Source organism: Stegostoma tigrinum, chromosome 6 (genome assembly GCF_030684315.1).
Source record: "Stegostoma tigrinum isolate sSteTig4 chromosome 6, sSteTig4.hap1, whole genome shotgun sequence".
NCBI lineage: Eukaryota > Metazoa > Chordata > Chondrichthyes > Orectolobiformes > Stegostomatidae > Stegostoma > Stegostoma tigrinum.
The window spans coordinates 100,603,919-100,620,759 of record NC_081359.1 but is presented as its reverse complement, the minus strand read 5'-3'; the positions used below and the strand labels follow the sequence as shown (position 1 = coordinate 100,620,759).

The window sequence follows — 16,841 nt, the reverse complement described above, 5'->3', positions numbered from 1 at the left end:
CATCAACCACAATGTCTCCATATGTGCATAGTGTGTAATAACATGGTGTAGAGCTGCATGAACACAGCAGGCCAAGCAGCATCAGAGGAGCAGGAAAGCTGATGTTTTGGATCTGAACCCTTCTTCAGAATTGGGGGAATAGGAAGGGGCCTGTGAAATAAATTGAGAGAGGGGGAGGTGATGATGGAAGGTGGACAGAGGAACAGATAGGTGGAGAGAAGATGGATAGGTCATGGAGGCAGTGACGGAGCCAGTAAAGGTGAGTGTAGGTAAGGAGTTGGGATGGGGGTTGGTCATTTGGGAGGGAGGGGCCGGTAGGTGGGAGGACGGACAGGTCAAGGAGCTGGGGATGTGGCTGGTAGGTAGGAGGTGGGGGTGGGTGTTTAGTCAGTGAGGTGGGAGAAGCAGATAGCTGGGAGAAATGACTGACAGGTTAAGGAGGCAGGGACGAGCTGTGCTGGTCTTGGGATGAGATTGGGGTGGTGAGATTTTGAAGCTTGTGTAGTCCACATTGAGATCATTGGGCTGCAAGGTTCCCAGGAAAAATATGAGATGCTGTTCCTGCAATCTTCGGGTGTATTATTCTGGCACTGCAGGAGGCTCAGGATGGACATATTGTCTAAGGAGTGGTAAGGGGAGTTGGAGTGGCTTGTGTGTGTGTGTGTGTGTGTGTGTGTGTGTGTGTGCGTGCGAGTATGCCTGTGTGTGTCTGTGTGAATGTGTGTATGTGTCTGTGTGTGCGTTTGTGTCTTGTGACTGTATGTGTCTGTTTCTGTGTGTGTGCACATGTGTGCCTGTGCTCGTTTTGTGTTTGTGTGTGTGTTTGTGTCCCTGTGTGTGTGTGGTCAGTATGTCTGTGTGTGTGTGTGTGCGTGTGTGTGTGTGTGTGTATCTGTACATGCGTCTGCGTGTGCGTGTATGTGTGTGTCTTGTGACTGTGTGTGTGTATATGTGTGTGTGTGTATTTATGTGTCTGTGTGTGTGTGTGTGTGTGTGTGTGTGTGTGTGTGTGAGAGAGACACGTGTGTGTGTGTGTGTGTGTGTGTGGCTGCATATGTGTGAGATTTTTTAGCGCTCAATTTCTGAAAAATCCGGCAATGAAACCATACACTTCCTTCTGAAGTGTCATTTCCTGATAGGTATGCAATGTAGTTCTCAAAAGGATCTTGCCACAATACAGAGATGCTCCAGGTCTATCGCGTGCTGATCAATGTCAGATTTGGTGGGTGAGTTATCCCAGTACTTTATTCTCAATCTTATGTTATGCTGTAAAAGCTTTCTGTGCTCATATGAATGCATGCACACATGCCAACACAACTTGCATTTCTGTCCTTCAAATTCCTCTTTTTGTCACATTTTTATTATTTACTGCCTGGCTGGTAGAAATGATGTGGAGCTGTCGGTGTTTGACTAGGGTAAACAGGGTCAGAAGTCATACGGCACCAAGGAGTTTAAGCTGACAAAGGAGGGGCACTCTGAAATTTTTGGTTTCAAATAAACCTCTTGGGCTATGACCTGGTGTCGTGTGATTTCTAACCTGGCTGGTATAAAGGCAGATCATCTCATATGTGCCTCTTTGTGCTATATTTCTGCTTTGTGTAATTGCTTTTACTTCATTTTCTGTTATCAGGACTCTTGATTGAAGTAACAGCATGAGTTCCTATTTAGATCTGTACTTGATAATGTAACGTACAAGGGGAAAGGATGGAATCTAGTTAAATGTGTCGCACATCACACACACATGGGTGAAAGTTATGCACAGCACACTCAGCTCATTGCTTTTACTCACAAGCAGCATTTTCTTTATATTTCTTGGTGCGCAAGTTGTATAAACATTTATAACACAACAACCACGTGGAAAGCTCTAGTGCAGGACAGAGCCTACCAGTGGATAAGTGAAAATAATTTAACATTACTTTAGCTATAAACACTAAGCTGGGAATAATATTGTTTTATTGTCTTATCATATTAATTTCTGTTTAGTGGAGTTTTACTTTATGTCATGTATTGCTGTCTAAAATGTGCCTGTTTCGATACCAAGATTTTCTCTGTTCCTGATGCAATACAATGATTCTTCGAGTTCAGGTCTTTGGTCTCTACCCTTTGCGGCACACACTGCTGATGCTGAGCTGTCACACCCTGACTTTCATTTATTTTTCACTTGTAAAATCTTGTTCTCGCAGAAGTGACCAGTTTGCATACTTACCCTGCCCACAGCTGAAAGAAAAGGAAGTCACCATAATACCATGCACAGCACCAATTTCATGCACAGAAAGCTGCTGTGTACATACTCTGACAAGTCCCAACTCTTGGCTTGACATGTGCGTCTTCTCTAGTTTCATGCATCTAAAAGTTTGCAATGGCGTGCCCAATGAGCTCTCAGGATGTGGGCGTTGCTGGCTGGGTTCAGCATTCATTCCCCATTCCTGGTGCCCTTGAGAAGGTGATGAAGAGATGTCTTCTTAACTACTGCAGCCCGTGTGGGTAGAGGACAGCACAGTGCTGTGAGGGAGAAACTTTCAGGATTTTGACCCATGAGAGTGAAGTAAGAGTGGTATAATTCCAAGTCAGGATGGTGACAGACTCGGAGGAAACTTGTAAATGGTAGTGATCCAATGCATCTCTTACCATTGTCCTTCTAGATAGTAGAGGCTGTGGGTTGGAAGGTGCTGTTGAAGGAGATAAATGAGCCAGAACATAATGAGGTAGATCTCCGCTCCAGAGACTTGGGCTCATAATCCATCATGATACTCCAGTGTGATACAGAGGGATTGTCATCCATCAGAGATGACATCTTTTGCCTCAATCTTCTGACTTCCCTCTCAGGTGGGCACAAAGGGTCCCATGACACAATTTTATAATGAGTGCAGGAGGTCTCCACTGTATATAGACCAATTTAAATCCTCAACCAATATCACTAAAGAAAACCAGAATGCCTGGTTGGTTGTGGGGCCCGGTCTTTTGATCTTAGAGTAAGATAATAGGTTGGTGCAACATCATGGGCCGAAGGATCTGTACTGTGCTGTACTGTTCTATGTTCTACGTTCTAGTGCACTTATTAATCTCTTGCATTACCTACACTGCAACAGTAACGAGCCATCAAAAGAAGATAGCTGGCAGAGCTATCAAGAGTGTTCTACAAAGCAGTCAACCAGTCTTGCAATGTAGACGTACTATTGTAGAGAGGACCACAGCATAAACAGTGAATACAGTATTGTAAGCATGTGTTCAAGCACCAGTCATTCGAAATCTCCACCATGCTCCCACACTGACCTCGCTGCCCATGTCCTGTGGCAGTGTCCCAACGTCGCTCAATGCAAGCTAATTATTTATTTTACTCAGTGCTCCACAGTCTTCTGTAACCACTTTTAGGTCAGCAATTTTAGATAAAAACCTCATTTAAAAAAAAGATTTTTGCTACGTTTTGTTTCTGGCTTCTCGCTTTGTTCTTTCACCTCAGGTGCTATCTTTCTTTGTTGCCTGCCATTTGTTCAAAAGCTTCCTCTGTGAAGAAGTGCTAGCTCTGTTTCCATCCCCAGGCACTCCGTGTGAAAATGGATCGACGCTCCAGGGTTTCCAATTTCTATTTCTATTCTCATCCTGTGAAGAGGAGGTGCATGTGTGAGGGGTTGGGAGGTCACCAGAAACAACTGGCATAACCAGTTGGCATTGTCCTGTATGGACCCTAACCCTGAGTGGGCGAAGGCAGATCCCAGTCGACAACCAAATCTGCGAGTCACCTGCCTGTATCATCAACCGAAATTCTGAAGGTTTGTTTCTTGCGTCAGTGGTGTAACAGCTTACACCTTGCAGTTCGCCTTTGTTTTGGTTGTGGTGGTCGGAAATGTGTCACTATTGCGGTCCCCGTGCGTGGGCACACTCAGGTAGCTTTGTGCCTATTTGGTTTAGACTGTCTCAGGCCGGACCAGCGGCTGTACACATTGTGGCTTTTCACGTCTGTCACTTGGAAGATCCTAAACTCACAACTCCTAATGTCGCTGACAATAACAAAGTGCAGGCTTGTACAACCACCTTTGCTGCAAAGATATTGATTGCCACCAGGCCCACTGGGTATAAAGAATCTGTATGAAAATCGGTCCCATAGAACAAGGGAGTGGGTGGCAGCGTGAGATGTGTGTAACTGTAGTCTCACAACCCGTTTTGCTGAATTGTTAACTGCTGCTACAAAATGTCTGTGTGTAGAGTTTGATGGATGTCAGGCCATGGGAGTGAGAGGAAGATTTGAAATCCTTTTATCCCAGTCAACGCTTACTGTTTTTGAAACAATACCATTAAAAAAACATGACGCACCAGAAGTTGCTGGGAGAGCAATAGAGACTCTCATTGCGGTAAGTCGAGGGAGCAGTTGTGGTTCCATTAAATATAGAAACATTTGTACTGCCATCATGTTTCATTAAGATCATGCAGTCATAGAGGACTACAGCATCTAGCCCATCAAGTCTGCACCAGTCAGAAACAGTTACGTAGATATTTGCATCCTGTTTTCCAGCCCTTGGCCTATATCCTTGACTTGTCAATGTATGAGTCAGAGCCAGACTTTACATTCTCTTCTTCACATTTTGACTGGTTTGGGAGGTGGAGGTCAGATTAGAGACTGTGCAGGTGAAGACTGAGCCTTCCTCTAATCCTCTGTGTTCAGAGTCAGCTAGTCCCTGACACTGAATGGCCCCTCCTTCTCCGGATTGGTGAGCCCAGTGCTGGTGTTGGGGGAGATCAGGCTGCTATCCTTCTCCCAGGAGATGTGAATAAGGGCCAGGTAGGATCCAATGGTCAAGTGAGACTGTGCCATGATTTTTGACCTCCTCATCTGGTGGAGGTAGCGGGTCTAACCTCAGAATATTTGGGTTAAACAAGAACACATGGGCAAAGGAAAGGTGCTAAACTCACTTCCTCAATGTTAGAAAGGCGGGTATTTACATTTTGATCGCTTGCCTACCTTTTTACAATCTTTACCCGTTTCAATGTTTTTGAGGAGGAGAAACCACCTTGAGCCAACACACTATTCTGTTCTGCCTCAGAGGACACAGCTGGCTAATACTGATGTACTGGTTGCCTTTCTCCAAGATGTTAAGCTCTCGGGCGAGGAGTGATAAACACACTCTCCTACTTTATGCACCCCACCCTTGGCAGATGGCAACAAGATTGACTTAGAAATAAATCACTTTCCTCAGTGGATATCTTTCTTCCACACCCATTACCTTATGCTTTAAACAGAACTAATTTAACTAGGTTTTCTTAAGTTAACTAAGTTTGCTAATTAATAAACACAAGAATTACTTATCTATCACACAACATAAACAAATTAGAAATAAAAGTTAAGTCCAAAAGACAAAAGGTTTTAATAAATAAATGAATTATACAGGTCAGTCTCCGAACAGCGCACAAGAGCAGATAGGTGAACTTAGCAGCCATTGCAGTAAAGGTTACTGTTAGCATTGATGTTAGCCATTGAACAGTTGATTTTATGGTACTTCAGGCTGCTGATTGGTTGACTTAACTGTGGCTCTGATTTCTTTCTAGTCTGAATGCATTCTAGCATTCAGGATGAGAATCAGGCTTATGTTGTCCTGGGTTATAAAATACTCAGTGATAGCAAGAACTGCACATGCGGAATCAGAGGCAAAACAATGCCTGGAGGAACACAGCAGGCCGGGCAGCATCAGAGGAGCAGGAAAGTTAACGTGTCGGGTCAGGACCCTTCTTCAGACTAGCAGCTAGCAAACTATCTTCCAGCACTCAGAGTGAGTGGCAGTCTTTACCTGCAACATATACCCAAAGTAAGCAAGAGTACCTGTGTTCTCCCTTCTTTTTAGTCACTTCTCCCAATACAGTCCGTTTGCCCCTTTCTTATTTCTTATTCCGCACTTAATTCAACTCTGTTTGTCATAGTTCCTTCCCCATCATTCATCTCACTTTTTATTCCTTCACTGGGTCTTGAAGGGTTTGGTTTATCTCTTTCATTATCTCTCTTATGGACCCACTAGTGCATTGTAGCCCTTTCTCTCTCTCAGTAAGTAGTCACCTGACTCATCTCCAGGTTCCTCTGGGAGATGTGGCCAACATCTTTAGCCAGAATAATGGTGACTTTGCCACAACCCACCTCCTGCCCAGTGGAAGCTTCCTCTCCCAACTAACAATTCACACAGTCAACTCCATCTTGGTTTCACCGCCTTCCTTTTATACTGTCTACCCACTCTTGCCCCTCTCTCCTGCTGCTAAAAGTGCCATTTCTCACTCTCTGAAGGGCTGTGCTGATCATTCATCTCTGTTATAACTTATGCATACTGTAGCAACTTGCTCTTATTCTTCTTCAAGCTTCTGACCTCTAATTTCTCAGTCACATGAATGTTGTATGAATTAGGAGCAGAAGTAGGCCATTCTGCCCATTAAGCCTGTTCCAGCATTCAACGGGATCATAACCCATCTATTTGTCTTCTGAATCTCACACCAAGGAAGGATGACAATTTCCTTCCCTAAAGAACCCTAGTGAACCAGATGGATATTTTGGACACTTGACAGTCATTTTACGGTCATCATTAGATCCTTAATTCCAGATTCTTTCCCAAATTCAAATTCCACCATCTGCCATAGTCCCCAGAACATTAGGTGAATTTCTGGATTAGTAGTCTTGCAATAATACCACTCGACCACCATCCCGCCAACTGTGCTAATTTTATTAACGCAAAGAAACTTTCATTGGATTTCTGATCCCCTTGTCACTCCACAGAGTGAGAAAACGAGTGATCATCTCCTTGTGATGCCCTCAGTTCTGCCGGAGATGGTAGTGTGCTAGTAAATGCCCCAGGGCTGAGTACTCTAGTAGGCCTGGGCTATCTCTCTGGAGAGATGGGTCCAAGTCTGTCATGTCATGATGGAATTTCAATCTAATCAAACTAGAATTGGAAACTAGTCTGTTATCAATTATGGGGAAAATTTGGTGGAGAGGAATTGTCACCAAGTCAGAAATCCAGAACCCCAGGCTAATGTTCTGAAGTATGTAGGCTTGAATCCCATTGTGGCAGACGGTGAAATTTATATTCAATGTAAATCTGAAATAAAATGCTAATCAAATGGTGATTACGTAACTACTGTTGACTGTTGTAAAAATACATCTGGTTCACTGATGTCCTCTGGGGAGAAAAATCTGCCATCCTTATCTGGCCTGGTCTACAAGCGACCCACAGAAATAATTTTAACTCTTAACCGCCCTCTGAAATTGCCTAGCAGGTGATTCAGATGAAGGGATGAGCAATAAATGCTGGCCTTAAACAATGGAGTCATCTCATGAACCAGGAATAGATCCCATACCCGACAAGTCCTTCTTCTCAATTACACACATGAAACTCCTGGGGAAGAGCTTTTCATGGTTTGGACTGTCCCTTCACCACAATGTGGTTTGCATTATCATCATGATTCCCCATGGCCACTCAATTAATAAGCAGTGTGAGGCCTTTCTAGTATTGAAGTCATTTGCAGTTAAAAGTGGATGGCTGTTTTGAATATCCTGGTAAATGTGGTCTCTTTCGTTGTCGTGGAGAGATTTCACCAGTGTTTGGAGTACCTACCTCAGAGACTGAGCCCTCAAACTTCATAGATGTCCTGCTACCTCTGCCAGTTCCCATTCTGGTGGGGGGGGGGGTGGGGGGGGGGGGGGGGGTGGGTGGGGGGGTGCAGGGAGGTGGGGGCGGGATGGGTGGGGTGAGTGCCCCACTGCTGGCATTTTCCGCTCAAATGGGTATCACCGAAAACAGTTAAAACATTGATATTCCTGACACCACACTGAATTCTTGGAGGACATCCCAAATTGGACCACGTCAGCGCATTCAACAAACTTCCACTCGCTAAAGATTAGGTAGCCAGCCACCAAAGAGGCTTTCTCATATGCCTTCTTTGTATCCTTTTACAAGTTCAGGCCAGACATCTAGGTACAGTAACTTTAAAACCACATTCATCAACAGCCTGGACATGATAGTAAGGATACACAGCTACATGCTGTGTACAGTACAAGCTCCCATTGGGTACTTCAGGGGAGGTGTTGGCACTGTAGTGTTATTACTGGATGATAATCATTCCAGAGAACCAGACAAATGCTCTGGGGACACAAGTGTGAATCCTACAATGGCAGATGGTGAAGTCTGAATCACTGAAAATCTGAAATCGGAAACATTGCTTGGTGGCCACCGTGTAACCATTATGGATTGTTGTAAAATCACATCTGGATTATGAATGTCCTTTAGGACCCTGACCTGGCCTGGCCTACACATAACTCCAAACCCACTAGGGATGGGCAATAAATGCTAGCCCAGACAGTGATACCCACATCTCATGAAAAAAAACATTAAAACATCAAATCTTCAGGCGCCCACTGCCGGTGGCATGTCATTTGAATGTATGATGCCAGGCACTGCCAGCATGTGATTGGGTAGACTGTTGCCACCCATCCCTTTGCTGACTGGGTCTACACAGCCTATTTGGAATATAATGGTAGAGAAAGACTATTACCAAGAGAACAAGGAGAACAAAGAACAGTACAGCACACAATCGGGCTTTTCAGCCCATCAGGACTGAAACAACACACAATGCCTTTCTAAGCTCAAAGCCTTTTGCCTCCATGAGGTCTGTATCCCTGTAGCTCTTGACTATTCATATAGCTGTTGAGGTGCCACTCAAACATTGTAATTGTATCCACCTCCAACTCCTCCTCTAGCAGCACATTCCAGGCACATAACACCCTCAGTATATAAAAAAAACCTGCCTCTCCTTTGAACATAACCCATTTTACCTGAAACACAAGTCCCCTAGTAAGCAACAATTCTACTCTGGGATAAAGACCCTGACTATACTTTCTACTCATGCCTCTCATAATTTGTAAACTTCTATCCAGTCACCCATCATCCTTCAACGTTCAAGTGAAAACAAACCAAGTTGGTCAAATTTCTCCTCACAATTTTCCTTCCCCGCCTATTATCCTCCAAACCAGGCAACATCCTGGAAAACCTTTTCTGTACATTCTTCAAAACCTCCACATTCTTCTGGTAGTCTTGAGACCAGATCTGTGCATAATATTTCAAATACATTCTATCCAAAGTTCTATATAGCTGCAACATGACTTGCCAGTTTTTATACTCCGTACGAATGAAGGGCATACATACTGTATGCCTTTTGGCCACCTACCCACTTGTGTTGCCATTTTCAGGCAATGGTGGACCTGTACACCATGAGCCGTCTGTACAGTGATGTTGCTAAGGGTTCTGCCATTAACTGTATACTTCCCTATTGCATGAGATCTTTCAGAATGTATCATCTTGCATTTGTTTGGATTAATTGCATCATTGCATCGGAAAAGGCTGTCATCTTGAGTGGGGTGACTGGTTACCATTTCAATTTCAACAACTCTTCTTCAGACCAAAGAAGAGTGACTGGATTCGAAACTGTGTCATTCAAAATGACAATTCTATTTAGGACTCATATCCTGCGCTGCATACACCTTCTCTAATGTACCTTAGGAGGTGCTTTCTTTCTGGATTTCTCCTCTACACCCATCTGATGCTCTGAGGTAAAGCAATCAACTACTCCCAAACAGATAGCACACAGCGATAAGGATAAACATGTGTGGGATGGAGACAAAGAGATTGTAAGACCATCGATATTTGCGTGATCTGAATCTTTTATATGTTGCCATGTGATTATCATGATTAAACTTTATTTTTTTCCTATTCATTAATGGGTTGTGGGCTTCATGGACGAGAACAGCATTTATAAGTCAGCTCTATTCTAATTGCTGGGGGGTAGTTTAGAGTCAGCCACATTGCTTGAGAGTGTGGTGGTGTTGAACTACCCTCTTGATTTGCTGCAAACCCTGTCAGGCCAGGATGGATAGACACACCTGAAGTGCTGTAGGGAAGGGAGGTCCAGGAAATTGACCCAGCAAAATGAAGGAACTCTGATATATTTCCAAGTCAGGTTGGTGCATGATTTGGAGCAGAGGGTGGCATTCCCATGGATCTGTTACATTTATCCTTGTAGGTTAACCCAGCTACAAGTGGCCCTGTTACTTGGATATTTTGGCTACCAGCCTGGACTCATCCCTGGCAAATTGGAGAAGGAAACTGCACAATCCAGGTTTTATCTTGGGTTCGGTGGGGTTTAGTGAGAAGGTCTTGCGCAGTATGTACACCATCTACCCTGCCCCCCCACTCAAAGTATAATAGTTGTTTCAGCTTGAACCTCTTGGTAGGTCTGCACCTTCTACTGATTGAAAGTTGGAAGTAGATATCAGACCTGTCAATCCGAATCTGCAGCTTGAGTCACCCGATTCATGTTTGAACCCTCTTGGCCATGACAAATCAGGGATTTCAGTCAGTTACAATCTTTGAACCAAATTCTTTCTCGGGGGGGCTTTTTTTTGTGAGGGTTAAGTGCCTTATCCAGGAACTATTCCATGAAAACAGTCACCCCATTCTGATGCATGAAAGCATCCTCTTTGGTATCTGTTCAGATCTTATGGTAATTGTATGAGTTTCAAACCAATTGCCAATGAGCATGGGGGGGTGCAATTCTGAAATGTATATCAGCCTTCATTCCATCATTTGATCTTTCGGCCCGACGCAAATTATTTTCTCATCAAGCTTTTCTTGATTTGTCCATACAACATCACAATTATACAGAAGCAATTTAAATTTGATGATTTCGCGTGTAGTCAGTGCAGCAAAAATACAAATGCAGCAATCAAGCAGCACATGAGAGCAGTTTCTCTGATTATTTACTGTAAATTATTGAGATCAAACCACATACCTCCAACTACTTCAATGGGACAGAGTGACGGCCATATCAGATGAGTGGCTTATTTTCCAAGGTACTCAATTGATTGAAAACTGCTTTGGAAAGTCTTGAGATTGGGAAAAGTGCGACGTTAAGTTAAAGTTTTTCACTGTAGGCCAAGAACTGGAAATTAGACTGATCAGATCCTGTTTCTCAAGGGCGGATTGGCATCGACACCCTTGAATAAGCTGAGCAGGAAGCCGAAATGCACTACAGGATGTAATGGAAAATGTCAAAATGAATCAGATTGCGAATGTCTGAACATCTGGGGCAGGGATAGGTCATTCAGCATCTCAGTGAAATGGCCTATCAGATTGAGGGCCAATGCCACATTCCTGCCTATCCTTGATAGCCTTTCACCTCCTTGATTAAGAAAAGTCTGTCTCTGCCTTAAAAATATTCAAGGATTCTGCTTCTACCAAATTTTCACACTCACAACCTTTTGAGAGAAAAAGTAATTTTCTTCATTTCTGCTTTAAATGGCTAATACCTGATTTTTAAATAGTGACCCCTAATTCTAAATTCTCTTTTAAGACCAAACATTCTCTCCACACGTATTCTGTCATGGTCCTCAGGATCTTTTAAGTTTAAATCAAGTCCTCTTTTAATGTTCTAAAGAGCAGGGGATATACGCTTAGCTTGTCCAACCTTGGTGACACAGTGGCTCGATGATTATCATTGCTGCCTCACAGTGCCAGGGACCCAGGCACAGGGTTTACACATTCTTCCCCGTGTCTGAATGCGTTTCCCCTAAGCACTCTGGTTTCCTCCCACAGTCCAAAGAGGTGCAATTTCAGTGGACTGGCCATTCTAAAAATTGCTCATAATATCCAGGGATGAGCAGAATAGATGGATTAGCCATGGGAAATGTGGGGTTATAAGGTAGGGGGTGGGTCTGTGTGGGATGCTGTTCTGAGGAATGACCTGCTTCCATGCTGTAGTGATTCTATGATAACCTGGCACATATGACAACCCATTAATTCCAAGTGTTAGCCTGGTAAACCTTCTCTGCACTGCTTTTAATGAATTCACGTCCTTCCTTTAACAAGGACCACAATACAGCGTTCTCTACTCTGGATGAAGTCTCACCAGTGTCCTGTGTAACTGAAGCATAACATCCCAACTTTTATATTTAATTCCTCTCGCATTAAATGATAACATTCTATTCCTAATTACTTGCTGTGTCTGAATTGATTCATGTATGAGAACACCCAGATTCTTTTGGATCCAACATCTGCAATCTCTTTCCATTTAAATTCTTCGTGTTTCCTGCCAAAATGGACAATTTTACATTTCCGTACATTATGTACCATTTTTCCACAGCTTTACCCACTCACTTAACCTATCTGTTTCTTTTTTTGGAGCCTCTTTCTGTTTTCACAACTTACAGTTTGCCTATCTTTATGTCATCAACAAACCTGGCATTCATACCTTCTATCATCTTATCCAAGTTGTTTACTTAAATTTTAAACAGTTGAGGACCCAGCACTGATCCTTGTGGCACACCACTGTTTACATCTTCCTATGTGAAAATGTTTGATTTATCCCTACAGTCTGCTCTTTGTTTGCCTGTCAATCTTGTATTCATCCTAATATGCTACCTCCTGTGCCATAAACATTTGTTTTCTTCAATAACTTTAGATGTGCTCGTTATGAAGTGGGAATCCAAGTATTGTACACACACCAACTCTCATACTCTTATTTTACCCTCTTTGTTAAATTTTTGATCATTCTTTGCTCTTTGTTATCTTGCCTCCAATCTTCTAAGCAGCCACTTGTCATGTGTTTTAAGTTATTTTACTCTCTTTAACATTTCTTACACGTTGAAATGTATCTATTCTGTATATTCTGAAATATCTCTTCACTAGCTGCCTTTGCATCTCTATTGACCTATCCTTTAACTTAATCTGTTAATTCACTTTATTCATCTTTGTTTTCATACTGCCATGTGCTTATTTAAATTTTGTGAAATAGACTCAGACACACTCCTCTGTTCCTCAAAACTGAATGTTAAATTCAATGAAATTGTAGATGCTGTTACCTAGAGGTGCCTTCACAATGTGTTTATTAACTAATCCTATCTCATTGCAAAATATCTAGTCTATCCTCCTCTCTAATCAGTTGTGAAAATTCTGTTCTAAGAAGCTATCTCAGAAGCACTGTAGCATCACATTATTTTGGCTACTTTTGCCCAACTGGATACTCGGTTGATGTGTAGATTAAAATCTATGAATATCAACCTGCCTTTCTGCCAACTTCTCATTACTTCTCCATTTATTCTCCACCCTCCTGTGTGATTATTATTAGAGATCTGTACAATACTCCAACAAGTGAATTTTTACTTTTGCTTTTATTGTTTTTCATTTCCGCACAAAGCCTTTTCAAATCTTGGTTGTCTTATGTTAGGTCATTCCTCTGTATTATTCATAAAGTAAATTTGTCATAATCCCAGAGGACCATAGAGCTGCTGTCTTATTAGAGACAGAGAGAGTGAGAGAGAGAGAGAGAACTCATGGTGAGTTTAACTTGAGGTACATCATGCTTCGGGTACAAGGACGAGGTTGAATAGATGAAATCGTCATGGTAACCTCAGCCAAAGCAGACCCATTGTGGTAATATTATCATTAACTAACACAGCCACTGCTCTACCTTTTTCTACTTCCTGTGCTTTCTGTACCCTTCAAAATTCAGGACCTAATCATGCCTCAGTAATGGATAATAGATAATTCCAATTCATTTCTACTTGCACTGACAGTTCATCAATTTTACTATGTGTTATCTTTATTACTGATGAGTGCAACAATTAATTCTCCCTTTGCAAATAAGATCCGATTCACATCCTCACCACTAGGGAAACCAGGCACCTGTTACAGAAAGTGTCCAGTTTTCAATGTCATTGACCTACCAATCCAACTTTGTACTCACCCTCTATATTTAACAATTGTTCACACCAAACAAACTTCAAAATACTTGTTGTCAATATCATCAATGGAATTTTTGAAGAGATTACATCAAGCTCCTCCCTCCCTCTCCTATTTACATGTCTTCTGTAAGATTTTGAACAAATAATCCAGATTAGGTCATACAGCAGAGAAACAGGCCACATGGCCCACTAGTCCATGCTGATGTGTATGCCCCTTTCCAGCCGCCTTTCATCTTACCTCATTTAAATCTATCATCATAATCCGCTGTTCCTTCTGCTCTCCTGAACTGGAAAGCACTCTGTTTTATATAACTATATCATTTGCATCAACTCCACCCTGTGGTAGTGAATTCTGCCTGCTGTTTGGGTAAATCAAGCCTCTTTTAAATTTTCTGAAAGTGATGAAGAGCATGACATTTGAAGGGTTTACACAAATCACTGTCAGTAGCTGGCATTAACTAAATCAGCTCTTGCAGTTGTTTTGAACCCACTTCTAATTCTCACGAAAACTCTGAGTGAGTTAAAATCAGGCCCTTTTAAAAATTTCTACAGTCTTTATTTCTTCATACTTATCTCCAAAACCTTACCATAACATCATGGTATTGTGCAATATCTTGGTCACTTCCTGAGTAATAATGTGTAAGGGTCACTGAAGAAGGTTAACTCTGCGTTCTCTCCAAAGATGCTGCCAGAACTGCTGAGTTTTTCTGGCAATTTCTGTTTTTGTAGCAATGTGCAAAAAGAAACTATAAAGATTTTAGTCTGTGTTCTTTGTGATTTTTTTACGTAAGGGAAGACTCATTAAATGTGTGATTACAGATTTAACAAAGCAGTTCTAGCTTTGATGTCTGACAATTGCTTCACTCTTGGCAATCTTTATTTCTTAATTCTCATAAAATTAATTGTAATTACATTCTGTTCCAGGAAGTAGATGGACTTATGAAAGAGCCTGGGAACCATTTATAGACAGGACTCTTAGTTCACTGCTATGATAGGGTTTGCAGAATATTCTAATCACAGCAGTCTGTTCTTGTGTATAATAGACATCAATCCTCAGTTTTCTGCATTCGGAGTGGGCCTGGGAAGGACCATTTTCTGCTGTGATGAAGATGGCACAATCCATGTGTTCTGGGATTCTATTTGCCTCGGGTGAAGTGCCCCTTTGAATTCTAAAGGATTGGGTGATGGCAAATTATCTCCCTGTCCAACACATGAAAGGGGAGCACATCTAAAAGAGTTCCATGGAATCTGCAGAAAATGATGTCATTATGTCCTGGTAAAGCTCCAGGAAGGCTGAAATCAACTGTGAGTTGTCTTGAAATAACAAGCTGTAGAGCTGGATGAACACAACAGGCCAGGCAGCATCAGAGGAACAGGAAAGCTGACATTTCAGTTCTGGAACTCTCTGATGAAGGGTCTAGGCCTGAAACGTCAGCTTTTGTGCTCCTGAGATGCTGCTGGGCCTGCTGTGTTCATCCAGCCTCACATTTTATTATCTTATTTCAGGTCTGGACCTTTCTTCAGAAGTTGTCTTGAGCTCCACATATAAAACGCTGAATCCTTACCATGGTGAATTGCGCTCACTTCTCGAGCAGATTAACTGACACTGTCGAAATATACATCAAGAGCTTTTTGTTTTGACAATCAATCCATTAATTTAATTTCACAACGAGGCCTTCATTGCCTTCATGATCTGCTGCTATCATTTCACATGATGTTGTAACATAATCTTGAGACATTACTTCCGTTTTAAACCAGCTGGAATTATTGGTTTATGACAGCTACATCATAATTTGTGTTTTATTTTTCTCCCAATAATGCCCCTAAGCCAAACTTTACTTCATGCTGATTAGCATTAAAATGTGGGACTTTCAATGTAGATGGCATATATTTAAAGTTGCCAGAAGAATAGAGATTTTGTTTTTAATTCAATTGTGGGATGTGGACGTCACAGGCTGGTCAGCATTTACTGCCCTTGAGAAGGTGATAGTAGCTGCATTTCTGGACCACTGCTGTCCATGTGCTGTAGGTTGACCCACAATGTCCTTCAAGAAGGAATTCTGGGATTTTGGCCCAGTAACAGTGAAGGAACAGCGATATATTTCCAGGATTGTGTATGCGTCTTGGAAGGGAACTTGCAAGTGGCAGTATTCCTGTGTATCTGTTGCCCTTGTCCTTCTGGTTGGATGTGGTTGTGGAAGGTGCTGTGCAAGGATCTTTGGTAAATTCCTGCAGTGCAATACCTATACATAGTACACACTGCTACTACTGAGTGCTGGTGGTAGATGGAGTAGATGCTTGTGGATGTGGTGCCAGTCAAGCAGGCTGCTATGTCCTGGATGGTGTCGGGCTGCTTGAATGTTGTTGGGGCTGCACTCATCCAGTGCAAGCAGAGAGTATTCCATTCTAGTCCTGATTTGTGACTTGTTGATGGTGGACAGGCTTTGAGGAGTCAGGAGGTGAGTTACTTGTTGCAGTATTCCAAGCTCCTCACCTGCTCTTGTAGCCACCATGCTTATGCAGTGATTCCAGTTGAGTTTCTGGCCAATATTGACAGTGGGCAGCGGTTATATTGTCTTATATTGGAGGTGGCCATAGATGGCATTTGTGTGGCACATTTGCTACTTGCCACTTTTCAGCCCAAGCCTGGATATTATCTAGACCTTGTTGCATTTACACACAGACTGCTTCAGTATCTGATGAGTGACAAATGGCTCTGAACATTGTGCAATCATGGGTGATCATCCCCACTTCTGACCTTATGATGGAGGGAAGGCCATTGATGAAGCAGCTGGAGATGGTTGGGCCTAGGAACACTACCCTGAGGAACACCTGCAGAGAATTATACAAGGGTTCTATATAGCATCATGATGCCCTTTCACTGCACCTTTAACATGTTCCAAGGCACTCAGTCAAACCATTGTTAACATAAGGATACTTTGGGATGAAAAGCTTGTTCAAAGAGGTAGGTTTCAGAGAGTATGTTAAAGCAGCAGGGAACAGGTAGGGCTTGAGATCGGTATGACAGGTCGGCACAACATCGAGGGCCGAAGGGCCTGTACTGTGCTGTAATGTT

General features: G+C 42.6%; 1 protein-coding gene across 4 annotated transcripts in view; it reads left to right on the top strand.

Moving 5' to 3' along the window:
* The first annotated feature begins 1,126 nt into the window (after positions 1-1,126).
* The window catches only part of p2ry8 (P2Y receptor family member 8), a 33,222-nt gene continuing 17,507 nt past the window's right edge, over positions 1,127-16,841 (top strand). The window contains exon 1 of one of the 4 annotated variants that reach the window (XM_048532951.2): positions 1,127-1,226. The gene's annotated coding sequence lies outside the window, so the exon portion shown is untranslated. Of the gene's footprint in view, positions 1,227-3,655; positions 3,771-16,841 lie in introns of those variants that run through there. The other 3 variants (XM_048532953.2, XM_059646804.1, XM_048532952.2) reach the window with 3 other exon arrangements.